The 27,792-nt window shown below is 41.2% G+C and overlaps 1 long non-coding RNA gene across 5 annotated transcripts in view; it reads right to left on the bottom strand.

The window, feature by feature from the left end:
- LOC135177997 (uncharacterized) overlaps positions 1 to 27,792 on the bottom strand; it is a 70,785-nt gene that overhangs the window by 39,392 nt on the left and 3,601 nt on the right. For 4 of the 5 annotated variants that reach the window (XR_010303300.1, XR_010303301.1, XR_010303298.1 and 1 more), the window contains exon 3: positions 844 to 1,047. This is a non-coding gene — a long non-coding RNA (uncharacterized LOC135177997). Of the gene's footprint in view, positions 1 to 230; positions 1,048 to 27,792 lie in introns of those variants that run through there. The other variant, XR_010303299.1, reaches the window with a different exon arrangement.

Genomic DNA, 27,792 nt, shown 5'->3' with positions numbered 1-27,792 from the left:
TTTGCAATTAGACAAATCACAATCATTGTCTCTCCTAAAACGTTATAACAAAACATATCAGATACTGCTTCTTTGCAATTCATTAGAACATTACTTCCATTGAGATACTTAGCTATACTCAACATACAAAGATAAACCTAGGTCAAGCTACTAGAACATATCATAGACAGAATGATAGCTTCAATAGTCAGTTTAGTCCACAGACCTCATAGCTTCCAGTTAAAAGTCCATTTCCACTACATCTGTGTCCATAATTTAATTCAGTCAATATTTATTGCTACATTTCCACAGAGAAATCAGTTTACACTACAACAAATTTTGTTACAAGTAAGTTTATCAACAGATTGGGATTTGAGTTTGTAAATTGTCTTGCAACATTCTCCACAAAGTAGCCAGGGGGAAACAAACACACAAAAAGTTTTCTTTAGCATTTTGTTACTAGTTCATAGTGTTTAATTGCCATCTGCTTTTTCTGTTGGCCTATTCATGAAGTGTAAACTGTAGACTACACACACATCCCTTCTTCACTCAGATGAAGGCACACAACATAGCTGTCAGCATTTACAGCACTGCTAGATAATTAATGTGCAGCAGGAGCCTACCATGCTTCAGAATCATTTCTCATAACCATTTGGGAAGTCTATGAGGAATGTGAACACACTGACAGTTCAGAAACTGATGATTTCAATCTTCCATTCCCTGAAATGTGAGTTGAGACTACTACAATGGAGCTATCATCTGCTAGATATTCTTTTAACTCTGGCAACAGACTGCCACAACATAGTACAAATTCAGGGTTGTGATCTCCAGTGTGCTGGCAAGTAGAGAAAAAAAAAGTATTACCTGAACTGGAATTTCAAAGTTTCTCCTATACTTTCCAGTTGGACTCTGACTACTTATCTTCAATTGCTGCTTCACATCATGGCAGGTCTTCAGCTGAATGTCTTCATCCACGTACTTTGTGAAGCACATACAAAGAGCTGACAACACTTCAGGTGATGAAGAAGCAGCAAGGCTTCCACTCTAAAGCCAGACACCACATGTTATCTGTAAGATGATACACAATCTTTAGCAACAGAATTTGAACAGGGACACTCAGCCTACTACACAAAAGCAGAGGATAGAAATGGTTTCATGCAAAGGAAACAAAGCTTGTGGGGACTAGTCTACCCCTTTATCTTCCCAATAAATACTTAAGTGCAATGGAGTTGGGGGAAAGATTAACTCTTTTTAATCTCCTGCAGCCTACTGGTCAGCATCTGTGGACTCTTCTAAGAGAAACTGCATTGACTAAAGACATATGAAATGAATACAAATCAGATTATTTTGTTCAGATCCAACCAAAGCTGAAGAAAAAAAACAAAAGCCTTAGAAGATTTTGACCATTATCTATATATTATTCTATTAAGTGTTGCCTGTAAGCATTCCAATGCAGATACAAGCAATAATATGAAATACTCTATTAAAGAATTCACAGTGGTAGGTGCTGATGCTGCAATTATTTATGCACAGCTGCTCTCAGAATGTAAGCAGTTAACTGAATGAATTATGATTCCAACAACTGCTGCTTCAATCAAACCAAAATGACTGGGTGACAGACTGCAAGTGGGTGTACCATCCAGGCACAGAGAAAAATTCCAAGTAATTTATGAAGTACATTAATAAAACCTCCTTTAAAACACTTTCATGATTATTTCCCAAGAGACTATAAAGCATTTATACACCCAGAGTTTGACTTTAAAGGATTCTACCAGCTACCACTCTTCCAAATGCAGTCAGAATTCCCTAATTATCCAAACTGTTGCTAATTGGGACTAGTGCTAGCCAAAAAGAGTTCCACTTGACTCGTGTTTCACTGGAACCTGGCTGTACACAAGCCATGAAGGAATAAAGACTTGTTACACCAGTAAGCACACAAGGAGAACAAGGCCAACCCTTGTAATCACCCAAGACAAACTGTTTGTCAGAACACGACACTTGCCAGGGAGTTATCTGCTAACACTTTGTAGATACCAGTCAAGTCTTTCCACTACTATCATCTTTTTGCTCCACAACTGCTGTTCTGATGTCAAGGTCTATCAAATCTCATAATGAAGGAAGACACTTTCCAGAAGTAACCCTTTTATATTGCCTTTCTTTTCTGATGTATCCTTTGAGCTGCTAAGGTCTTTGGCCAGATGCCTATGGTAACACAAGAATTAACTCACTAGTGTAAATTCTTGCCAGGAAGCAGAGGAGTATTCACTTCTATTTTCCCTTGATTAAACAAACCACCTGAACAGAAAGAGCCTCCTTTCCTGTAGTGATTTCTATTAAGAAATTCTAGCCTCACCAATGACGTCTAAAAGATTTGTGTCACAGAGTCTTCTACAGCCATTGGACTTTTGTGACTTTAAAAAGTGCTTTCAGCAGCAAAACTACTTATTGCCCTATTTCATTTTTTCTTAAAGAGTAAGCACTGAGTTTCAGATCAGGCTTTCAGCATGGCCATTTTAATACTGACATATATTATTCTATAGAATAATAGGATTGCTGTAGTTGGAAGAAACCTCTAAGAACACAAAATTCAACCACCAACCTAACACCACCATGGCCATTAAACCACACCTTGAAGTGCCACATCCATACATTTTATTGACCACCTCCAGGGACTGTGACTCCATCTTCTTGGATAGCCTGTTTCAAGGCCTGACCAAACTCTCAGTGAAGATATTTTCCCAAAGCTGCAATCTAAATCTCCCCTGGAACAATTTTAGGCCATTTCCTCTCATCCTATCATCATAAGAGAGATCAACTCCCACCTCACTACAACCTCCTGTCAGGGAGTAGAAGAGAGCAATGGGGTCTCACCTCAGTCTCCTCTTCTCCAGACTAAATGCCAATTCCTTCAGCCACTTATACAACTTGTTTTCTAGACCCTTCCACCAGGTTTGTTGTCCTTCTCTGGACATACTCAGCGACTCAGTGTCTTTCCTGTAGTGAGAGTCCCCAAAGCTGAACACAATATTTGAGGTGCAGTCTCACCAGTACCAAGCAGAGGGGCACAATCACTTCCCCACTCCTGCTGGCCACACTTGTTTCAGGTACAGGCCAGGATGCTGTTGGCCATTTTAGCCACATGAGCACATGGCTGGCTCACATTTAGACTGCTGTCAGCTAACACCCCCAAGATCTTTTCTGCCAGGCAACTTGCCAAATAAACTGTAGTCCTGTCAGTTTTCTTAACTTATTAAATGCATACTTGCTGTAGCACTGTTATGGGGAATTGTACCAGTGGATTAGTTCTGTACCACATCACACCTCAGATAAGGAGAAATTCAGTAGTATGAAATGATGCAGTAGCCTCCATATACAGAAACTGCATGCTTATTTCTCTCCTATAAACTGGTTTATTTCATCAGGCAATAAGGTTTTGAATCTCATCTGTTCTTCCTCCACCACTTCCATACTCCTCAATTTCTTGACCCTTTTAAAACACTTTACACTCAGCCTAGCACATTCCAGCATTTTCCTTGTTTTCCCTTCTCTCTCTCCCCAGTCAGGATCCTCAGTTGTGCAATTCACTTCATCATGATTTTATCCTTATTCATTCAAAATACCTTTTTTTGTTGTCATTTAGTGAACACACAACAGAGCAACCTGAAAAATAAACTTTTCAGACTTCCATCTTCAAGTGGATATTCTTAAAATGCAAGCTAACTCCACTTCTGTTACAAGATGAAGCTGATTTGCACACAGTGAGGACCTACTGAAGATTTTTTTTCCTTTATCTTTTCTGAAACTGTGCTGCCTTTCATATACTTAGTCTACTTCTCTTACAGTATCATAGAATCAACCAGGTTGGATCAGACCTCCATGATCATCCAGTCTAACCTATCACCCAGCCCTAGCCAGTCAACTAGACCATGGCACTAAGTGCCTCATCCAGTATTTACTTGCCAAATTATCTCTCCTCAATTTATGAAGCAAATTGAAAGAAAAAAAAAATAAATCAGAGACGGAGTAATATCATGCATCTGAAGATAGCATTTTAAAGCCACATTCTGGAACATAACAAGAAAACAATTAAGTGCAAATAGCTACTTGAGCATTGTTAATTACCTTGACGACACAAATACATCAGGTCTTTCTCCTGCTACCTCCCTGTTCAACGCCTTAAATTCACAGGCTGCCACAGAACCACATCAACGTGCAATGTGGTTCCTGGAGTGGCTACTTGGGTCAGTAAACAGGACCCCAGAGCCAGGACTTCATTAGTCTGAAATGCTTCTGAACTCCAGGGAATATAATTTCTCATGGCTTCTCCTGTACCACAACACGCAGCTGAGTGAATTCAGTGCATGTATTACTGCAAAGTCAACTAAGCACAATTCTGTGCTTATCCAAACCTTGCTGGGGCCGACAGGCTTGTTGTCTTATATTTCATAGAATCATAGAATCAACCAAGTTGGAAGAGACCTCCAAGATCAGCCAGGCCAACCTAGCACCCAGCCCTAGCCAACCAACTAGACCATGGCACTAAGTGCCTCATCCAGGCTTTTCTTGAAGACCTCCAGGGACAGTGACTCCACCACCTCCCTGGGCAGCCCATTCCAATGCCAATCACTCTCTCTGGCAACAACTTCCTCCTAACATCCAGCCTAGACTTCCCCAAGCACAACTTGAGACTGTGTCCCCTTGTTCTGTTGCTGGTTGTCTGGGAGAAGAGGCCATCCCCCACCTGGCTACAATGTCCCTTCAGGTAGTTGTAGACAGTAATAAGATCACCACTGAGCCTCCTCTTCTCCAGGCTAAACAATCCCAGCTCCCTCAGCCTATCCTCATAGGGTTTATGTTCCAGGCCTCTCACCAGCTTCATTGCCTTTCTCTGGACATGTTCCAGTATCTCAACATCTCTCTTGAATTGAGGGGCCCAGAACTGGAGACATGACGCAAGGTGTGGCCTGACCAGGGTTGAGTACAGGGGAAGAATAACCTCCCTTGTCCTACTGGCCACACTGTTCCTGATGCAGGCCAGGATGCCATTGGCTCTCTTGGCCACCTGGGCACACTGCTGGCTCATCTTTAGCCTACTATCTATCAGTACCCCCAGGTCCCTTTCCTCCTGGCTGCTCAGGCACAAGGCTGACATCTTTCAGTGCCTGTGGCTAACAGCCCCGAAATCCATTAACAGCATGCTAGCCATAATTCTGTAGAGGAATACACTGCCATATAAAGAGGACAGAATTTTAGTGCACTCCTCTGAGCAGAAGGAATGTAGTTAGAAACTGGGCTCTCTAGCTTAGAAAGAAATTTAGAGTGTGGAATACTCTGCAGCTGACTAATAATCTGTTGATAAAAGACTAGGAAGTGAAGGAGAGTTATTTTCATATACTTTCCAAGCTCAAGTTAAAGAAAAAATAAATAAGCCTTTTTGCATTTAAGCAGCAACAATGTCTTCATCTCTAAGCATATAAAAACATGCCAAAATACACTAGGGAGAAAGGAAAGAAAAAAACAGAATATGAACTTTGTTAAAATAATTACATTCAAAAACATCAAAAGTATACTCTCTTGATAATACAGCAAAAATTTACCACATCAAAAATATTCACAGTAGATTATTTAAAAAAAAAACATATTCTTGAAAGCTGTATGAATTAAATATGTTTACAGATAAAAACTGTCAGAAAGCAAAACAGAGCAGGAGAACTACAAAAGATTAGCAAAGTAAAGTTATATATGTATGTCACAGAGAAAAGTTTTACCAAGCACAGCTAATGGAACCTCATTATTTTATTTCACTATTTTTATCATCTTTTTGAGCTTTCTAGTAGGGAAACAGAAAGCATTACCAGGTCTGGTTGTTTCAGAAAGCTCCCTGTTCAGTTTAGAACAGATTTTTACTCCTAGTAATTACTGAGAGTTCTTTTAAATGGAGTAAGATGCACATTTTCTGGAAATGATAAACTCTCGAGATACCTCCCTCTCCTCCAGACACACAGAAAAGCAAGAGCTGCAGTAATTAATTACACTTAATGGTCTTGCTGCACTTAGCTCCTTGCAACTCACTTCAAAATATCTTACCTGCCAATAAAATTAGATCTAAGTCAGCTCCAATTTTAATATCTCCTAACATGAGTATATAGAAAGATTTAGAATTTTACCCTTTCTTACTAACCTAGCCAGAAAAACTGAAAAGTGCTTCAGTGCTAATATTGCCAATTAATTGCTAAAACTCTTGCATGGTTCTGTTCGTGGACCAATACAAATAAGTACAGCAACTATGTAGTCATTCAGCTGCCTGATGGTATACCACTGACTAATATCACATGATGCATGACAATCAGCCCAATGAACTCATAACCTGGATCAATCAATGCATAGTTCCAAGTACCTGACATAATCATAGAATCAACCAGGTTGGAAGAGAACTCCAAGATCATCCAGGCCAACCTATCAACCAGCCCTGTCCAATCAACTAGATCATGGCACTAAGTGCCTCAGCCAGGCTTTGCCTGAACACCTCCAGGCACAGCGACTCCACCACCTCCCTGGGCAGCCCATTCCAATGCAAATCACTCTCTCTGCCAACAACTTCCTCCTAACATCCAGCCTAGCCCTCCCCCAGCACAACTTGAGACTGTGTCCCCTTGTTCTGTGGCTGGTTGCCTGGGAGAAGAGACCAACCCTCACCTGGCTACATCCTCCCTTCAGGTAGTTGTAGACAGTAATAAGATGACCCCTGGAGCCTCCTCTTCTCCAGGCTAAACAACCCCAGCTCCTTCAGCCTCTCCTCATAGGGCTTGTGTTCCAGGCCCCTCACCAGTTTCATCACCCTTCTCTGGACACATTCCAGAGATATAATAATCTGATTGCTGTGTTGATTAACATAAACTGAGGTTTAAAAAATAAGGAAAAAGGCTAACCATCAGTTTTGAAACACTTGCATTTCTTTGTGTATGCACTGAAGTAAAGATGTGTTTGGTAGTCACTCAAACATGGAAAGAAAGCACATGAGGAGGAAAAAAACAGAGCATGGGAAACACTGTGCTTTGACATGCCAAGAGTCAAGCAGCTGGTTTAGAAGGCAGCTTGCTAAGGAACTTGTTTTGTTCACTCTTGAAGTCAGGTCTAAAAAAATAGATGATACCATTTTCATGCCTAACACACACACACAAAAAAAAAAAAAACCAACAACCAAATGACAACAAAAAGAAAAAACCTCCAAACCACTAAATTGGAAAAATCAAAAGCCAATTTTGTGTATTAATTTTACATTCATGCTTCAAAGCATAATACAATCTGAAGCTGACAGTGCTTATCTGACATACTGTTAATGTGTTGGGAGCAGCAGAGAAAAGATAAATAAGTATATTGATTTTTCAGAATGTGTTAGATACCTGTCTGCTCCTAATAACTGAGTTTCATGGGGAATTCTGGCTGATGGAAAACAGTGTTCTGCTCTCCTATCCCTTGTACCTCAGGGAACTCCACAAATACAACATGCGGCAAAAACTTTTCATGAGTCTGCGTCAAAGCTTACAAAACTTTTCACAATAGCTTGGCACAGACTCCACAGAGATACCTCTAGGAAGACAAGAAACAGCAATAAAACATTTTTTCTTGAGTCCCTGGTGGCTAAGCAGAGCAGCAATGGAGGAACACAGAAAGCAGGAAATCAGACTCATTGGGAGAGAAGCACCTGAGCCAGTTTAATGCAGCCACTGATACTCTACCCTTCATTTTCAGTGGCATACAACATCGTCATTAAAAAGCAGAGCTAAGGCTGAAGGCAAAAATGCTGTCACACCAATCCAGAGAAGGGTGATGAAGCTGGTGAGGGGCCTGGAACACAAACCCTCTGAGATGTGGCTGAGGGAGTTGGGGTTGTTTAGCTTGGAAAAGAGAAGGCTCAGGGGTGATCTCATTGCTGCCTACAACTACCTGAAGGGAGGCTGTAGCCAGGTGGGGGGTGGCCTCTTCTCCCAGGCAACCAGCAACAGAACAAGGGGACACAGTCTCAAGTTGTGCCAGGGGAAGTCTAGGCTGGATGTTAGGAGGAAGTTCCTGGCAGAGTGATTGGCATTGGAATGGGCTGCCCAGGGAGGTGGTGGAGTCACCATCCCTGGAGGTGTTCAAGAAAAGCCTGGACGAGGCACTTAGTGCCATGATCTAGTTGACTGGCTAGGGCTGGGTGCTAGGTTGGCCTGGCTGATCTTGGAGGTCCCTTCCAACCTGTTTGATTCTATGATTCTATGATTTTGGCAAGAGATGTTCATAGCCCTTTTTTCACAGCTTAAGGTTGTTGAGACCTTTTCTCACAAACTCTTTTATAGCTCACCTAGCCACAAGTCCCAGTTGAAGCTCTCATTGAGAGTCATACCCTTAAGACCGCCACTGGGTATGAATTCAGTAATGAGGGATGAGAAAGTAGCTAGTACTAATGACCAGCACTAACTGCACCTTGCAATGCTAGCATGTTTCTAGGTGACCTGACACCAATAACACAACTTATTAACACTTTTTACCTGATGTGGAGTCCAAACTCGCACAGCTATATGAAAGCAGCAGGCATTGAAACGTGCTTTTCTTCACTCAGCTTTATGTACATATAGGATTGCTACAATGCACTAACAAGTGTAAAAGGCTCTAGTCTAGATAAAAAAGGCCTGTTGAGTTTGGATATGTATTTTTGATAAATGCATATGTAAATTCATAGATTTGATCAAATATCCTGCCAGCTTTATACAAGGTGACCTGGCAAGTTCAGAACCTGGAAGCTAGCAGTAGGTAAAAAGCACATTTAGCATTGTCCTGCTTTACTAAGAAAGCTCTTTTTGCATCTTCCTTGCCTCTCAGTAACATTTCACTTTTTTCTGTGCCTGCAAACTACTAGGCTGGAGGTGAGGAGAAAGTTCTTCACTGAGAGAGTCATTGGACACTGGAATGGGCTGCCCGGGGAGGTGGTGGAGTCGCCGTCCCTGGAGCTGTTCAAGGCAAGACTGGACGTGGCACTTGGTACCATGGTCTGGCCTTGAGCTCTGTGGTAAAGGGTTGGACTTGATGATCTGTGAGGTCCCTTCCAATCCTAATAATACTGTGATACTGTGTGAAAACCCTTCTGAATATTTATTATGGTAAACAAAATATTTCTTTTCAGAGTATTTTTAAGGGAATTAAATAAATCAAACAAACAAAGAAGACAGAGAAATTGGATGATAGGCATGTTACTTAAGTTGTTGTTTTGTTGGGTTTTTCTTTATGTCCAGCCAAAACCAGATCCCAATTTGCTAGTGATTAAAAATAAAGGGTGCTTTTTTTTCCTTTCCTTCCCCCTCCCCAGGATGCTATGTGAATCATTTTCTTCATGCTTCCAATTCAACTAATCAGCTACTCTACTAAGTAAACTGTACTTCATTTGGATAGGTAGACTAGCAACTAAGAACCAGGTTTTACCTCACCTATCCTTTAGATGAAAAGCCACTTTCTGCAAACTGGCTGACTGATTTATTTACAGAAGGAAAGGAAGGCAAGAGAAAAACCAAACACAAACAACGTGAGGTAGTCACTGGAGAATGACCCTGTTGAGTCCAGTGTTCTTTATGACCACTCTAGTGAAACACTCAAAGCCTATATTCACAGTGGTACATTGCAGTTTGCTGCTTCGGTGGAATTATTGTTAGGCTGAAATCTAAGCGAGTGGGGGGGATGTCTAACCCATCTCTGACAAGCTGACATCCTACCTGCTCTCTGGGCTCCTCTGCATACAGGCAGTCAATTGTAATAGATGTAGCTGTGTGGGTGCAGCTTTTAACCATAGTCAGTCCTCAACAAGGGTTACTGACTGGGGCTCAAAGCCACGTACATAGAAGTATATTGTTTTGGACACCATGAAGTGCGTGTAGGCTGAGCTTGTATCTGAAGGCAAATGATGCCATGGGCAGAGTACTGTAGCAGATTAAGACCAGAGCATTTAGCATCTTGCAGATCCAATCCTGAGCTTTAATACATCTTTCTCCACAGCCAAAACTGCACATACATCCAGACCTTATAGACGCAAAGTCTTCCTTAAGAGTCTTGAAGGGTTATCTGTTATTCCTGACACAGAATTCAGGATACACTCAGCTTTCTTGCTAGGAGTACTAATCATTCATTTGGCTAAACTATTTTTTTTAATTGCTACCCATCCAAGAGATGTTCACTGCTCTCTTGTGCTATCAGAAATTACATGCTGCACTGCCCTATCAGGAGCGTTAAACCAACAAATCTCATATTCAAGAAAGGCAGCCAGAAGAAGGAGAAGCTTATGAAGTGTTCTAGAGTCACCACGATCATCTACCACCACTAAAAACCTGACTGTGTAATTTAGGGTAAATTTGAACTGTGGAAAAACATCTATTACTACAATCTCCCTAAACTAAGTGGACAATGTCATGAACACAGTAAGATTTCAACACTAAAATGATAAGAGGTTTAATGTTACCAAAAAACTTTGAAATCACGCTGTAAGTAATGAAAAGAATTAGGAACTTAAAAGGTTGCATTGGTGAATCCAAGGAAAATTTAAGAACTAGCTCATTTCAGGCAGCATTCTAACAAATCCAGTGCATTCATGATGTCACGATCCACAATATCAAAAGAATGCACCTTAAAAAAGGCCTCAAAACTGAAGTGTGCATAGAAAGAATTAAAGCTACAGGTGAGAAAAATTGCAGTGGACACTAATGCTGTGAGTGCTCTTCACAGTGCAATTTTCATCTTACTGTCCTGTACATGCAGAGAACAGAGCACAGCAGATCAAAAAGTACCACATACCAAGCCCAGCTAATAACGGTACTTTTTCTCTTCACTGAAGTCCTCCATGAGGACTTACTGAGAGAAGTGGGGGAGGAAAAAAAGAGAGAGATATATACATATATATGTAAGAACAGTGTTTTCTTCTATACTGACCACCTGTCAGTATTCTTGCATTCAACACCAATGTGGAATCTATTCTTACCTATGCCAAAGTTCATAGAATCATAGAATCAAACAGGTTGGAAGAGACCTCCAAGATCAGCCAGGCCAACCTAGCACCCAGCCCTAGCCAGTCAACCAGACCATGGCACTAAGTGCCTTATCCAGGCTTTTCTTGAACACCTCCAGGGACGGTGCCTCCACCACCTCCCTGGGCAGCCCATTCCAATGCCAAACACTCTCTCTGGCAAGAACTCCCTCCTAACATCCAGCCTAGACTTTCCCTGGCACAGCTTGAGACTGTGTCCTCTTGTTCTGTTGCTGGTTGCCTGGGAGAAGAGGCCAACCCCCACCTGGCCACAACCTCCCTTCAGATAGTTGTAGACAGCAATGAGGTCACCCCTGAGCCTCCTCTTCTCCAGGCTAAACAGGCCCAGCTCCCTCAGCCTCTCCTCATAGCGCTTGTGTTCCAGGCCCTTTACCAGCTTCATTGCCCTTCTCTGGACATGTTCCAGCACCTCAACATCTCTCTTGAATTGAGGGGCCCAGAACTGGGCACAGGACTCAAGGTGTGGCCTGACCAGTGTTGAGTACAGGGGAAGAATAACCTCCCTTGTCCTACTGGCCACACTGTTCCTGATGCAGGCCAGGATGCCATTGGCTCTCTTGGCCACACTGCTGGCTCATTTTCAGCCTACTACCTATCAGTACCCCCAGTTGACTATAAAGGAGTTATATTGAATCTGACATAGGTACTAATATCCTTTGCAAAAACTGTAGGCATAGATGGGGCCTGACTTTTTAAAAAGTAAATCAAAAAGTAAGTCTCTTCAAGTACTAAGGCTTCAACTAGAGTCTACATACATTAAAACCCAACTAACACTCTGGGGAAGTACTTTCAATCCTAAATTGTTGTGACTTGCAGGTCACAACATGGATTTGTCAGGAATTAACCTGATGCGTAGTCAGAAGACTCATTCTTAAATGCAGCCCTTGCTCAGAGACATCCGAAAAACTTCAAATTCCCCATTGTCAAAAAAACAAAAAAGGGGAAAGCCTTCTCCAAGATCTGACAGAAAGGTGTGGAAAAAAATCTCCTTTGAAGTACCTGGGACAAAAATTATAGGTAATCATAGAATCAACCAGGTTGGAAGAGACCTCCAAGATCAGACAGTCCAACCTAGCACCCAGCCCTAGCCAGTCAATTAAACCATGACACTAAGTGCCTCAGCCAGGCTTTGCCTGCACACCTCCAGGCATGGTGACTCCACCACCTCCCTGGGCAGCCCATTCCAATGCCAATCACTCTCTCTGCCAACAACTTCCTCCTGACATCCAGCCTAGACTTCCCCCAGCACAACTTGAGACTGTGTCCCCTTGTTCTGTTGCTGGTTATCTGGGAGAAGAGACCAACCCCCACCCGGCTACAATCTCCCTTCAGGTAGTTGTAGGCAGCAATGAGATCACCCCTGGAGCCTCCTCTTCTCCAGGCTAAACAACCCCCACTCTCTCAGCCTCTCCTCATAGGGCTTGTGTTCCAGGCCTCTCACCAGCTTCATCACCCTTCTCTGTCCCCAGAGAAAGTATAACAGGAAACAACTCCAGCCATACACACAGGCTGACTTCACAATCTCACATCCATGGAGCACTCTCCAGTGAAGAGCTTTCCTCTACTTTAAATGCAGTGATGTAAGAGGAAAGACAATAAGATCTCCAATATATAGACAGTTCTTTCTTGAACCACTCCTTCATGCCACTTCAGTGACCAGGCTTTATTCAGCAGAATTACTCCATGTTAATATTAGGGTAAATGAGTAGAGACTTGGGCTTTTATTGGAACTGGACTTATATTTTAGGATCATCATATGGCTAACAAAAGCTGAGGCCAACTCATCTTCAGGTACATGAACATTCAGTTTTGAAATTAGGTTGCAATCTCAATTTCAGAATTACTTGGTCATCTTAATTCATTTAGGAGTTTTGCTCTCATTTAATATTTTTATTTGACAAACCTTCAAGATTTCTGAGCATTTCTTCTAACATAAGCAGAGTAGAGCAGCTGAGTTTGCATTAAGATAAAATCACAAAATATCTACCTTGAAATTGAGGCCAACCTCTCAACCTCAACAAAATTTCTCTCCTTGTCCCTCTCCTCTCCGTCTCTACTCCTGTGCAAAATTAGGGCTCTAAATGATGCAATAGAGACTATAACCAACACAGTTAGGACAGGAGAAGGGGGAAAATATATAATCAGATCATTGAAATTCAAAATTCAAACCAATTTTAATTGTTAGAAAGTAGATGACATCTAATCAGAGGGCAGCTGTGGGCCAAAGAAAAGCAGACTAGGATGGAATCATCAATTTATCCTATCATAATGGCAGGAATAAATACCATCTGGCCACTCACTCCTAATTTCTGTGAAAGAGCAATGTTTTCTCTCACAATCTTCTCTCTAGAAAGAACAGTGCTCATAGCCTTTCCAGTATCACAGTATCATCAGGGTTGGAAGAGACCTCACAGATCATCAAGTCCAACCCTTTACCACAGAGCTCAAGGCTAGACCATGGCACCAAGTGCCACATCCAACCTTGCCTTGAACAGTCCCAGGGATGGCGACTCCACCACCTCCCCAGGCAGCCCATTCCAGTGTCCAATGACTCTCTCAGTGAAGAACTTTCTCCTCACCTCCAGCCTAAATTTCCCCTGGTGCAGCCTGAGGCTGTGTCCTCTCATTCTGGTGCTGGCCACCTGAGAGAAGAGAGCAACCTCCTCCTGGCCACAACCACCCCTCAGGTAGTTGTAGACAGCAATAAGGTCACCCCTGAGCCTCCTCTTCTCCAGGCTAACCAATCCCAGCTCCCTCAGCCTCTCCTTGTAGGGCTGTGCTCAAGGCCTCTCCCCAGCCTCGTTGCCCTTCTCTGGACACGCTCAAGCATCTCAATGTCCCTCCTAAACTGGGGGGCCCAGAACTGAACACAGCACTCAAGGTGTGGTCTAACCAGTGCAGAGTACAGGGGCAGAATGACCTCCCTGCTCCTGCTGATCACACCATTCCTGATGCAGGCCAGGGTGCCACTGGCTCTCTTGGCCACCTGGGCACACTACTGGCTCATGTTCAGGCGGGTATCAATCAGCACCCCCAGATCCCTCTCTGTCTGGCTGCTCTCCAGCCACTCTGACCCCAGCCTCTATCTCTGCATGGGGTTGTTGTGGCCAAAGTGCAGCACCCTGCACTTGGAGCTATTGAACCCCATCCCACTGGACTCTGCCCATCTGTCCAGGCGGTCAAGGTCCCACTGCAGAGCCCTTTAATGCTAAGCTCCTTCTTTTACTTTCTTGGACAGTATTCAGTATTTGCACAGACAAACACCGGATTCATTATATTGGATTAAGGGATTATATGCAGTGGGTTTTGCAGGCTTTCTCATTTTTTCACTCCTATCACATCAGCATTTACTGAGTTGAAGTGCGCTGGAAGCAAGTTCAATTCCCATCTTTACTCAGGGGAGTGATTAAATTTAGCTGATGTTGAGAAGAAAAAAAATCAGTGTGATGAAGATAGCAACACTTGATTACCAAGCCTGTGAGAAAGGATTAGTACCACAAGCAATGCAGAGCTACCAAAACACCTGCAAATGAAGTTCACATATAGAAAAAGCAGAAAAGAGCTTTTTTTTCTTTTTCTAAAAAACAAAATCCAAAACACTATAAAGGCAGGATCTAAGCACACTTAACTTCAATTATATATTTAAATACCAGAGAAAATCCTAAGGGTAGAATTTCAGCTTCATTAGAATAATCCTTGAGAGAGTCTGGAATAAAAGAAGATATTTGAATTTTATGGCTAATACATATCACTTAACAGAATTGAAATGCAATCCTGAATGGGAGTTTCACTGAACCTTGGAGTTGATTCAGATTTTGGGACATGTACTTATTCCTGACAGCTTCCTCTGTTAAGGGCAACTATTTGCTTCTGGCAAACTGTAGCAACCTTTCCTATAGCCACAAACTTTCCCACAAACTACTACAGCTGCCGTCTCTTCACACAAGGAGAAGACTGAGCACTTCAGAATTAACCACTGCACATAAAAGACAACTTCTACACCTACAGCAGACCAAACATCTCACTTTTGAGTTACGTGTTAGTCCAATTCTTCTTTCTGTAACATAATTTGGTTTGAGTAACAGTGCTGATTTTTCAAGACCAGGAAATTTAATGACCCAGCATAAGCACATTTCAGAATTTTCTGTATTTTTGGCATTTAAAATAAACATAGCATCATCTCAAAGGCAGTAGCCTCACCCCTCTTCTCAGAAGTGTTTTCCACAACTGAGACAAACATACAATAGGAAGAGAATTTTTTTTTAAACATTGCTTTTCCTCAAGGAGGAAAAAAACAAAGATGTTTTGAGCGTTGTTTTTGTTTGGCTGCTTTGGTTGTTTGGGTGGATGATTTGTTGGTTTTCGTTTGTTTGAGGGCTTTGTGTTGGGTTTTTTCTTTGTTTGGCTTCGTAGCTTTGTTTTGTTTTAGGAAAGCAAGCAGACCTCCAGAAGTGAGGTCTGTTCATTTGAGTAAGAATTAAGGAATAAAACAGGCCCAAAATTACCTAACACTGTCTTCATTAAAAGGTGATTTTTGAAAGCATTTCCCGTTTAACTTCAGAAAAAAAGGATCTTCTCATTTAGACTGATTTGTTCATAACAACTATGTCAGATCCAAGCATTTCAACATCAACAAAAAAAGCCCCTCACTGTCATCACAAATTACACAGAATCATTTTCAGTTGAAAGCAGCTCAGATTGATAAATAACCACCCACAATGCGTGTGGCTTTATGCCTGTTTCAAAGAATGATTGCATATACAATGAATTTACTACTAGCTCTGAGCACCTCAAAACCTTGGAGCTGATAAATGGACACTTCGGTTTGGCAAGACCTTTTGGATACAAAGCTACTATCTATCACTGCCATCCCATATGCCTTAAACTCTGAAATGCAGGGAATCCACTCATTTCCGGTGCCAAGTGGCTTGTGTCAAGTTTGGGATTGTTTTATCTGAAGATTGTAGCCAAAACTGTAATAATAATGGCCAGACATTTACATTACCACAGCGATCATGTCTTGGAGCAGAAAACCACACCAAGGAAACCAGCAAGCTTCGGGCAATGGCTCTTCTTCATGAGCATTACAGTATCACAATATCATCAGGGTTGGAAGAGACCTCACAGATCATCAAGTCCAACCCTTTACCACAGAGCTCAAGGCTAGACCATGGCACCAAGTGCCATGTCCAATCTTGCCTTGAACAGCCCCAGGGACGGCGACTCCACCACCTCCCCGGGCAGCCCATTCCAGTGTCCAATGACTCTCTCAGTGAAGAACTTTCAGCACAGCTCCTCTGATATTTACACAGTGTTTCTATACATATGAAATAATTCCCCAAACCAGCTTTTACTACTGAAAGTGCACTATTACTAGCCCCATCCACCTAAAGCAGTATTCATGGTCTAACTTTTGATTTGTTTATGCAAATTGATATGCTACAAGGAAAAAAAATTAATTATCAGAGAGTAGAGTCCAATTCTTTCGCCCCTCCCAGATGGTCAATGCTAATATGAGCATACAAATACAATAATCTAAGAGGCTTACAATTATTGGAGCACTTCAGTGTTTTCCCATTAATATCCCTCAAGTTAAACTGCATGTATGACCATGGCCCCAAACAGCATTGCCACTACTTTAATACATCTAAGGATATGTTAAATATATTCCAATACTTTGCATTACTGTAATTGTACAGGTAATTGCTTATCAAAATAGATCTACTGATCCCAAATAGTTCCTAGTGTTAGAAAGCAATGATTCCATTTTATGACCACTTGGCTGATCCCCATGAGTAAGATTTTGTACTTATTTTGAGAGTTTTAAAAGGCAAAGAAACTTCTAAAGCCGGAAAACAAAGTCTTGACTCTTTCCCTTAAAAAGAAGTTGGACAAAGGAAGTCACTACATCTTCAGCAAGAAGGCTAAAAATCCAGGATTTAACAACTAAAAGAAACACTTCACCTGTGAGAACCCAGCATGAGGTCTAACCTCTTTTTTTACTATTCCAACACATTTTACCTTGCTAATCTGAGCCCTTCCTAGATCAGTCACTGCATTCAGGACAATATTAGCTGCTTTTGCTATCTTTGATCCAGTTCAATGGGTGTTACAATACAGCTTGTTTTCATAGAATAAAACGACTTAAAAAATAATCAAATGCTTCCAAAATCAGAAGTTCAGCACATCGGCAAAGAAAAACTTGCACCTACTACGTGGGTTCTTTGTATTAGGCTTCAGTACTTGTCAACGACTCCATACTGTCAACAACTTGACAATGACTTCTCAACAGCTCCACATATACTTGACAATACTTCACACATGGAACACCTAAGCTCTGAGTCACCTCTTGCTACCACTCTGGGAACGTTTCACTCCCAAAACAAAGTCATTTCACTTGAAATACTCACACAAGCGACAGAAAATATGTTCCAAATATATAAACCTTCCACAACAGAAGTTGAGTTTGAGAATATTTATGCTCTAAGCCATACTAAAACTGTTCCTGCTGTAATCACACATGCATGATAACCTTATACACTAACACAAATGCCAGTCATCATAGCAGTCGCTTTTTATTGTCATTTACTTATTATGCACTGGTTAAAGAATTTTTAAATTCTATTTCCCAAAGATTTTACCAGAAAGTCTTTCAAGAAAGACTTTAGAAAAGCACTTCCTAGAAATTAAATCCATCAGCAGAAGTATTTGATAAATAGAAACAAATGAACTGTTACTTAACTTCATCACAAGTGTCAGAGGACTAAAACAACAGTAGTTAATTAAGATGATGTGTGCCTCAAGTCTTCTCCCAGGAAGCTGGTGAATCACAACAAATTCCCTTCATTGCCAAAGATATTCATAGAATTATGAGAATACATCTTTTAAAAATGTATGAATAGCATGAAGTCTCCTGTTGTTAATTCAGAGAGATTACTTGTTAAGCATAATTGAATGCGGCAGGAGGGAGGCTGATAACTGTTGTTTACATTAAGATATATAAAATGATGGAGAAAGATCAGTTGTGACATTTAAAGACAGGCCAAGGTACTGTTTGAACAGCAGAGTTTATACATTATAGATAAAACATGAAATAATAAAAAACCCTAATGTTTCCCTTTCATTTTTACTCTAGTGTCTTGATTTTACTCTTGTGTCTTAACAGATTCTGATACCTGAATAACATAAACTAAGCATGGCAAACCCTGACACAGGTTTTCTCCCATTACTGAGCAATGACTGCTAAATTCTGCCTGTTTACAGAAACAAATGAATCACGAAATGCAACACATCATGATTCTGCCTGTTAAATGACTGTACTAGAACTCAGAAGTCTTCCCAGAAAAAATCTTGGCTTCCTCTCTTGTAATTCTTGTTTATCCAGAAAGCTCCAATTCAGGAAAACCATTTTAGGAACACTGCTATTGTTAGTGCAACTCCAATCTCCTTCAACACTGGTCAGGCCACCCCTTGAGTCCTGTGTCCAGTTCTGGGCTCCTCAATTCAAAAGAGATGTTGAGGTGCTGGAATGTGTCCAGAGAAGAGCAACAAAGCTGGTGAGAGGCCTGGAGCACAAACCCTATGAGGAGAGGCTGAGGGAGCTGGGGGTGTTTAGCTTGGAGAAGAGGAGGTTCAGGGGTGACCTCACTGCTGTCTACAACTACTTGAAGGGAAGTTGTAGCCAGGTGGGGGTTGGCCTGTTCTCCCAGGCAACCAGCAACAGAACAAGGGGACACAGTCTCAAGTTGTGCCAAGGGAAGTCTAGGCTGGATGTTAGGAGGAAGTTGTTGCCAGAGAGAGTGATTGGCATTGGAATGGGCTGCCCAGGGAGGTGGTGGAGTCACCGTCCCTGGAGGTGTTCAAGAAAAGCCTGGCTGAGGCACTCAGTGCCATGGTCTAGTTGACTGGCTAGGGCTGGGTGCTAGGTTGGACTGGATGATCTTGGAGGTCTCTTCCAACCTGGTTGATTCTATTATTCAAGAACAATATCTCCACAGGTGAAATCAGTATTACCTTTAACTGCCAAATTTTAGGCATGGTGATTTCCTGTCATCTGTCAGATTACTGGCCAGATCTGTTTGCCTTTCCTAAGAGTTAATCAACTTGTTGACTAGCAAAAGGTCCATCAGCTTGACATTCTGATTTAATCTGTTCATCTCAAAACACTCTTGTCCCTTCTCTCAAGAATTAGAACAGTTGGAGGAAGTTGGAAGGGAAAGAGATAGTAAAATGACATAAAGAAATACCAAGAAAGACAGCACAAGTGATATTTTCTGCTTGCAAATCCATGCAATTACATCAATGATTAAAAACATTTGAGGAAAAACTTAAAACTACAAGTCTGCATTATGGCTATTTCTATTCCTCCCAGGATCTTTGTCCAAAACCAAAGAACTCTTTATAGCTACAAACAGGGTTCAGTTAAACACAGTATCTTCAAAGAGTGACCCATTACAAGTGAGGTTGTTTTTATTTGCTTAAAGTGCTCCCTATTTTGTAATTTAGGCATTCTGTATAACTGAACTAGAATAAAAACTAACTTTTCTGGAGAAAAAAAGTCTAGTTAAAATGTAGTTAAAAGTCTAAAACCATGTCAAAAGCTAATTAGTGACCTTATTGCACTTGTTGCAGGTAGGGGAGTGGGAAAAGAGAGGACTGACTCAATACCTCTGTAACTGAGTTCTCCCTAGCCTGAAATTAATCTTTCATTCCTCTCCTCACCCACCCCAGGTGAATGTGTCCATTTATTCAGAGTCACAGATACAAAGTTACGAACACTCAAAGTCACTGAAGGGCAAGTTCCACACTCAGAAGGAAGCACTGGAATGGAAGATAGATGGTAAATGAACTAATTTATAGCACATGCTTAGAGGAAGGGAGCAGTTATCAGCTGCATAAGCATGACACATCTGTGTCTACAGAGATAGTTTTAAAAACAAACCTACCACCAGAAGTGTTTAAAAAGGGCTTAGGGAAGAAATGAACTTCCAGAACTGATCCAGAATTTCCGAAATGCAAGCACCTACATTTTTTAGGTACTTGACAAGTTCTACTGTTTCTTTATTCCTATTAGATCTGGAGTTGTGTGTTCTGGTAATACAGACAAATTCTGAAACTATTGGAAGATTAAGAGATTTAATACTCAGTTAATACTTCTATTTAGAAACCTCCCTCCCTGCAATGTTGTGCTTTTGTATTAAGCAACTGAAGAAAACAGCAAACCACACAATTTAAAGCTGTTTCTTTAAGAGCAATCTAACCAACAGTTTTACTGCCAGCTTTAGTTTTTCAAAGTTAATTTTCTGGTTACAGAGCTATTGAATAAACATGTAAAGTGAAAGGTTGATTAAAAATACATGGCAAGACTGCTGAATAAATCACCATATAGAGACCAACACAAGGTCTACACATCATTTATACAATCTCCAAATGATGTATTAAAATGAGTTTTGAGTTAGGTCTACTCTAAGAACCTGAGGCTGAGGAATTGTCTCTTTTCTAACAGAGACACAAGACCTGCCAATGAAACCCACTGGATGGTATTTCAATTTCCATAGAAAGAATGTGAACAAGACATGAATTCAGGCTGTGCTAGCTTGAAGCAGGCTAGAATGTTTTGGAGAGAAGAACTAGATCATAGGCAGGGAAATCAAAACAAGACTGATGTCTACTTCACTCATAGGCTTACTGACATGTATAAAAACCTAAGTCAAAACATAGATAACACACTCTGCATCACTCTCACTTGGGCTGCTGGCTGAGCTGCTTCTCTCTAACCCCACCCTTCATTTTGGACTAACTCACTTTGCTTCCTAAACCTCTGGCCGAACCTTCATTCTTCCTTGGGACTGGGGTAGGGGGAAGGTGAAGGGGTGGCTTAGAGCCCCTCCTGGGGACTCAGGTTTCTGGGAGGGGAGTTGTGTTTCTGTATTATCTTTTACCTTGTATATTTCTGTCTGTAACTGTATATACTGTAAATATCTGCTTGTATATTGTGATAGCTGTAAATATAAGCTTCATAATTCCAGAGCCAGCTGAGTCTAGTCTGGGTGATTTCTAAAGTGGGGGGTGGGTGGGGAACACCCAAACCACCACACAGACTTAGGGGAAGCAAATCCAAAGTCAGCTGGTACGTAATTAAACCCATTAGTTAGCTTAGAAGTCTACAATAATGACATTTTTCTGAACACTAGTAACAAAAACTTGGCAGGAATAGTTTTAGTTTGATGCTTATTTCAAAGCAATACACCTCAAGACACTGAGCAGTATTTATTAAATCTCAGTCTAAAATAGCAATTACCACGAGAGCAGAAATGCAACAAACAGGCATATTGAACCTGGTGAAGATTCTCCTGTTATATTTTCACTCTGTAAACACACCACCTTGAAAGAGGCCTAGGCACTTTAGGAAAAAAAAAATACTTGAAGCATTATTTTTATAGTTTCACACTTATTTGTATCTGTACAAAGAGTAATTTTTTTTTTTAATTAATAAACTTAGCATGTCCTGTGGAATAGCATCAATGAAAAACCCACAATGCAGATTCCTAATGATGACCAGTTTGAGCCAGAGCTGCCTCACCAAGGTACAGGGAATTTCAGTAATTAACTCTACAAGTGGCCCACTGAATAAAGTCACAGTCACTTCAGGAAGCAAACCACTATCTCATTAACAGAGAGTTTTTAGACCTAGATTCTCTGAACAGAAAACTCAAGCTCAATACTGTATCCTGGAAAACTCCCATTGGCTATAAAACATTACCTCTAATTGCTTTAATCTTTTTACTGACTGTACTAAAATCTCTTAAGTGATGCTCCAAGGTCATAGTTTTGTTTTACAAAATATAAATCCCCCACAGCTTCATATATTAAGCTAAGGAAAGGACAGCAGAATTTTGTAATCAGAGTGGCTTAAGTTGGAAGGGACCCTAGAAATCATCCACTCCAACCTCCCCTCCACGGGCAGGGATGTCTCTCAACTACAATCAGCTCAGCTACTCAAGCCTTCACCCAACCTGGCCTTGAGCACCTCCAGAGAGGAGACATCCACAGTCTCCCTGGGCAGCCTGTTCCAGAGTCTCACCACCCTTGTCCTGAAAAACTTCCTAAGATCTAGTTTAAATCCACCCTCTTTGAACTCAAACACATTCCCCCTTGTGCTATTGATAGACACCCTTAGAAAAAGTCCCTCTCCAGCCTTCCTGTAAAATCTCTTCAGGCATTAGAAGACAGCTATACCATACCCCCAAAGTCTTCTCTTCAAATGGACTCTTATTCAAGGTGCAGGGAATAAGATTTGAGTCTTAACCTTAAGGAAGCTCAATTCAGGTCTCTCCTCTCCTGAGTATATAAAGGGTCTATGCTCCTAGCAGGTGTCCTTAGAAAAAAAAGCCCTACTGATTTCTTTGGAGAGTAAAAGAAAAGAGGAAAAGTTGTGTAGAAGATCTATAAATCAGGAGTCTGAAACATAATTGTGACCCCTTTCAGTTCAGACTTAGTCACCCTTCTCAGAAGAGATCATAGAATCATAGAATCAACCAGGTTGGAAGAGACCTCCAAGATCAGCCAGTCCAACCTAGCACCCAGCCCTAGCCAGTCAACTAGACCATGGCACTAAGTGCCTCATCCAGGCTTTTCTTCAACACCTCCAGGGACGGTGACTCCACCACCTCCCTGGGCAGCCCATTCCAATGCCAATCACTCTCTCTGGCAACAACTTCCTCCTAACATCCAGCCTAGACTTCCCCCGGCACAACTTGAGACTGTGTCCCCTTGTTCTATTGCTGGTTGCCTGGGAGAAGAGGCCATCCCCCACCTGGCTACAACCTCCCTTCAGGTAGTTGTAGACAGCAATGAGGTCACCCCTGAGCCTCCTCTTCTCCAGGCTAAACAACCCCAGCTCCCTCAGCCTCTCCTCATAGGGTTTGTGTTCCAGGCCTCTCACCAGCTTTGTCACCCTTCTCTGGACATGTTCCAGCACCTCAACATCTCTCTTGAATTGATGCATAATTTACAGCATATCGTGACAATTTTCACATCACTGAACTAAGCAGTCCTTGCTCAACACATGGATTGTTATGGGTTTTTTTAATCTTCCAAACATTTCACTCTATGCATCAAAGAGTTCTCACTCCTGGACACCTAAAAGTAAAATGTTATGGCCCCTAAGCTTTACATACTCAAGGGCACCTTTTAAGATGCTTTTATACTTTGTTACTTGGACAGATTTTTTCCTGATTTTGCAAAGGAATACAAATTCATGGCTTAATATGGATGTTTTGAACACAGTGCATTGACAGCTCAAAAAGCAGTTTTCATCAACAAAATAGAAAGGAGGGAAGCAAGTTTCAAATGCAGGTGAGCAAGACATTGTTTATAATAGTTAAATAAATCTTTTGCAAGAAAAGCAGACTAATAGAATCTATTCTACTATCTAAATTCACAGTATATTTTCTGTGGAAAACTTATTTATATGCAAAATAGGATGGAAATTTTTGCTTCCAAAAAATCTAGTGATATGACAAAGTTACTAATTTAAAATATGGGGAAACATATCTCAGAGATACTTCATAAGTACCCTTGTTTACTTCACCTAAATATAGTCTTTTGATTGCTGATGCAAATTTCTGCCTTGTTTTTGTCATGGCTTTCATAGACAGAAAACAGCCACAGTAACTAAGTGAAAATAGAAGCCCTATCCAAAATAAAGAGGAAAACAAAGAGAGAGGAAAAAAGGGGGGGAAGCAAACAAGTTTGTTCCCAGAATAAAGTTGCACATGGGAAGTTCTACATCTCTATTAGAAAACTATGAGATGAAGTTATCTGTAACAATTGAGACTAAACCTAGATGTTCAATTTACAGTGAAAAAAAAGTATTTGAACTTACAGAAATTATCTCCAGAGAAAATGGTTGGTGTGGGAATCCAATGTGAAAGAAAAAAATAATGAGCTGTGTAGAAGCATTTGACCTTCACTCCCACAGCTTCAGGATGCCTCCCACAAGGGAGGAAAGATAGTGGAACACCTCCCCCAGGGGAAAAACAAGACATGGTGTATGTAAAAGACTGGGCTGTAATTGTCTCGATTATGCTAATGTGTCATTGTCATGGAGGCAGGGAATTAATGTGGCCAAGTCAGGAACTACAAAAATTGAATTATTTTATCTATCCTAAAGCCCCATCCCCAAACCATACACAAAACTAGTTTAGGTTTATTTACAGATTCTAGTTTGATACGGAATTCTTCAAAAGGATGTTATGGACAAATCTAGAGATTCAGGGAGTCAGGAAATGGAAAAGGCTAAGCTATGAACACAGCTTTACGTCACTATCAATCAGGCTGAGCAGAGAATTAAGGGAACAGCAGGTTTTACTCACGGAGGTGAGACAGGTATTCAGCAGTGATCCCTTGCTGGATTTCTCTGCTCTCAGCTGTCTCCTGAGGCTGCAAGCAATATCTGATAGTGTAGATCAAAGCAGCAGAAGCTCAAGACGAGTGGCAAAGCCACCAAACTCAGAAATGTTTCAAGACACAGGTGCCACAAGACAGGGATGCGTGGAAGCAACGCTGCCTCAGCAGTGGCAGGGAAGACCCAAACTGGGACTGAGAGTAACCGGGTCCAGGTGCCACCAGCAGCTCTCTCAAATGGACCCCAGGACCTGCCAAGCTTGCAAGTTTGCAGACAATGATGGGATAAAAGGAGTCGCTCTCTTCAAATTTTGCTGGTCTACACCAATATTGCTGCCACTGCAGTTACAGTTAAACATCTACTGAACATTATCCTTTAACTCACAGAGATTGTCTGAACTCAGAGAATTCACACTTCAGGATGCAAACTCATATGCAAACTTAACTACAAGAACTCCCTACTGAAAGTCAGGCTGAAATCAGTTTGTCTCCCAGCATACAGCCTGGTCAAGATTTTTTTAAAAAGGATAATGAAACAAGACCTCATTGCTGTCTACAACTACCTGAAGGGAGGCTGTAGCCAGGTGGGGGTTGATCTTTTCTGCCAGGCAACCAGCAACAGAACAAGGGGACACAGTCTCAAGTTGTGCCAGGGGAAGTCTAGGCTGGATGTTAGGAGGAAGTTGTTGCCAGAGAGAGTGTTTGGCATTGGAATGGGCTGCCCAGGGAGGTGGTGGAGTCACCATCCCTGGAGGTGTTGAAGAAAAGCCTGGATGAGGCACTTAGTGCCATGGTCTAGTTGATTGGCTAGGGCTGGGTGCTAGGTTGGCCTGGCTGATCTTGGAGGTCTCCTCCAACCTGGTTGATTCTATGAACAAAGGACCTTATCACAGAATTCAGTAGCAAAACTCCCACTGACTTCAATAACAGCAAAAGCCAGCATAGATCTCAAGAAATTATATTCTTTCCAAAGCATCATATGCATTTCCTATCAGGCCCCTGCAGAAGATGACAGTCTCTCTGATCTTCAAAAATACTACCTCAGATTGCCAGCACTAATCTAATCGATATGACCACCTAAGGAATACAGTTGGACTTCAGCATACAACCAAAGAAGAGAAAAGAATCAAGCCCTACAGAAAAAGAATGCAGCATACAAGCACTGATTACTTAATGATAACCTTTTTTTGTGTTAGCTACAGGCACTGCCAAATTTTAAGATGATCTTGTATGGGCATCTACTCCTCTTGAAGACTCACAAACTAATGTTCACTTTTTATACACTTGCATATCTAACAGGAACTTGCTATTCAAAGTAACACAAAAAGAATTTCAATCAAATGGATATTCTGAAAGTGATGCAAAAATACACTTTGATCATCTCTGAGTTGTTTTTTTTAAAGGGAAAGAAAAAGAAAGAGAAAGCTCTGTTACACAATTAAAACCATTTGCTGTAGGTTTAACTAAGCATTAAGTTTGCCTGTGATTTTTTGAAACCTCAGAAGAAAAGGTCACTGGTTTCTGAGCAGAGATATAAGAGATTCAGAAGTAGTTATGTAATTTTTTTCTTGAGAATTAACAAAGGTGACAAGAGAGAACCTGCATTTTGCAAGCATTTTTCCTCCTTACTCTTGAAATCATTTAGAAGTCAGAATGAGCACAAGTATTTAATTCAGAAACAGAGTGTAAAGGAAGACCTAAAGTTCATCCTTGTGTGCTCAGGTACTTTTGTGCATGGTATACAGTTTAAAACCTACTGGATTTGGTATGGCATAAAATCTACTAATTATGCCTTCCCTTAATGACCTGTCAGCACACCTGGCAGCCACTTGCTAGAACAAGCTTTGCACAGGCTGCAATAGCACCTGAATCCTAGCTCACTGGAATTCAGTTAAAAGCGCTTGCTACACAGTGAAGAGCAGCTTCACCTCAGTAGTTACAGGTGCTACTTAGTGGTCTGGTGATAAAAGAATTCTTGCAGGAAGACATACACAGCACTTGAACTTGGCTTTTCCAGTTCAGTAGTTGTTCACACAGAAAAGAGTGGGGCATAGGAGGATTGTCACTTGACATGAGACACTATTCAGATTCTCTTCCCAGTGGGAGCATGTTCAAGATTCACCAATGAAGCCATATAGAAATGCAACAAATGTCCAGTTCAGCATGCACCATTTTATGCCACCTTTGGATCTCCACTTTGACATCAGCAACAGGCAAGAGTAAAGGTTGGAAAATAAAAAGGACTTCCAAAAAACAGACTTGAATCCATAGGACATAAGATCATTGCTACTTTGTCACAGTAGAAACAACACAAACCATAAGCATATCTCATTTGGAAAGAGAAAACACCACAGTTACTGTTCAGTTCATTAACCCATGCTACTAGGAGCATTCAGAGTTAAGTTTCTGCAGTAATATTGCAAATATCCACTTCCAGTTTTTCTATAGCAACACATGAGGTGATCATAGCACCTTGCTGAAACATCCTTCTATGCCCTCACACACTATTTTACACGTTTCCTAACACATGCAACAGAGGTGCCTCTAGTTTCCTCTTCCTTTGCTGAACCAGACTGAAAGTCAAGTCATTGCCCTCTCTTGAGCAGTTTCTTCACAGAACATCAAAGGCAGAAAGATAAAGTCCACACAATTCTGAGCGATGCCAATTACTAAACAAATCAAGATTTTATCCAAGTATGACATGGATAGCAAATAAAAACGAATGAACAGGTAATCTACAAGTGCTGTACCGCCCTCTGCAGGCAACGTGCAATTTCTGCAAAACGCCTTGTAAAGCCCAGGAGGTCAACAATAAAACCTCTACAAGTCGAAACCCAACAGAATATATTGATAGTCTTACTTGCTGGAATCATAAGAACACAGAAAGGTTTTAATTCTTCATATGAACGCTCAGTCTAGTAATGGACGTTAAAACATATGTTTTGCTGTTGTTTCAGAACAGGTCAGAATCCTCCACGATACCTTCTGGCATTTACTCTCTCAGAGCTTAAGAGAAACTTGAAATGTTCCATCTGAGATTTTTTTCCTGGTTGCTTCTAATAGCCAGAAAAATCCTGCATTTTTTTCAAAGTTCCATTAACCAATCTATGGATGTCAGTGAAGTATTATCAGTTCAGGTATTGCACTACTTTATTCAACACAACTTAGCACCTTAATTGGTTGTCTTGCTGAGATTTTTACAGCATTGCAGTGTGTTAACCTTCGACACCAGGTGCTCTATTACTCCCCCTCAACAGAGCACAGAAAGAAGATATAATGGAAGTCTCACAGTCTGAGATAGAGAGACATAGGGAGCTCTTTCAGTGATTACATTCACA

Source organism: Pogoniulus pusillus, chromosome 9 (genome assembly GCF_015220805.1).
Source record: "Pogoniulus pusillus isolate bPogPus1 chromosome 9, bPogPus1.pri, whole genome shotgun sequence".
NCBI classification, from domain to species: Eukaryota; Metazoa; Chordata; class Aves; order Piciformes; family Lybiidae; genus Pogoniulus; species Pogoniulus pusillus.
The sequence above is the reverse complement of the archived record's forward strand: the minus strand, read 5'-3'. Positions and strand labels throughout refer to the sequence as shown.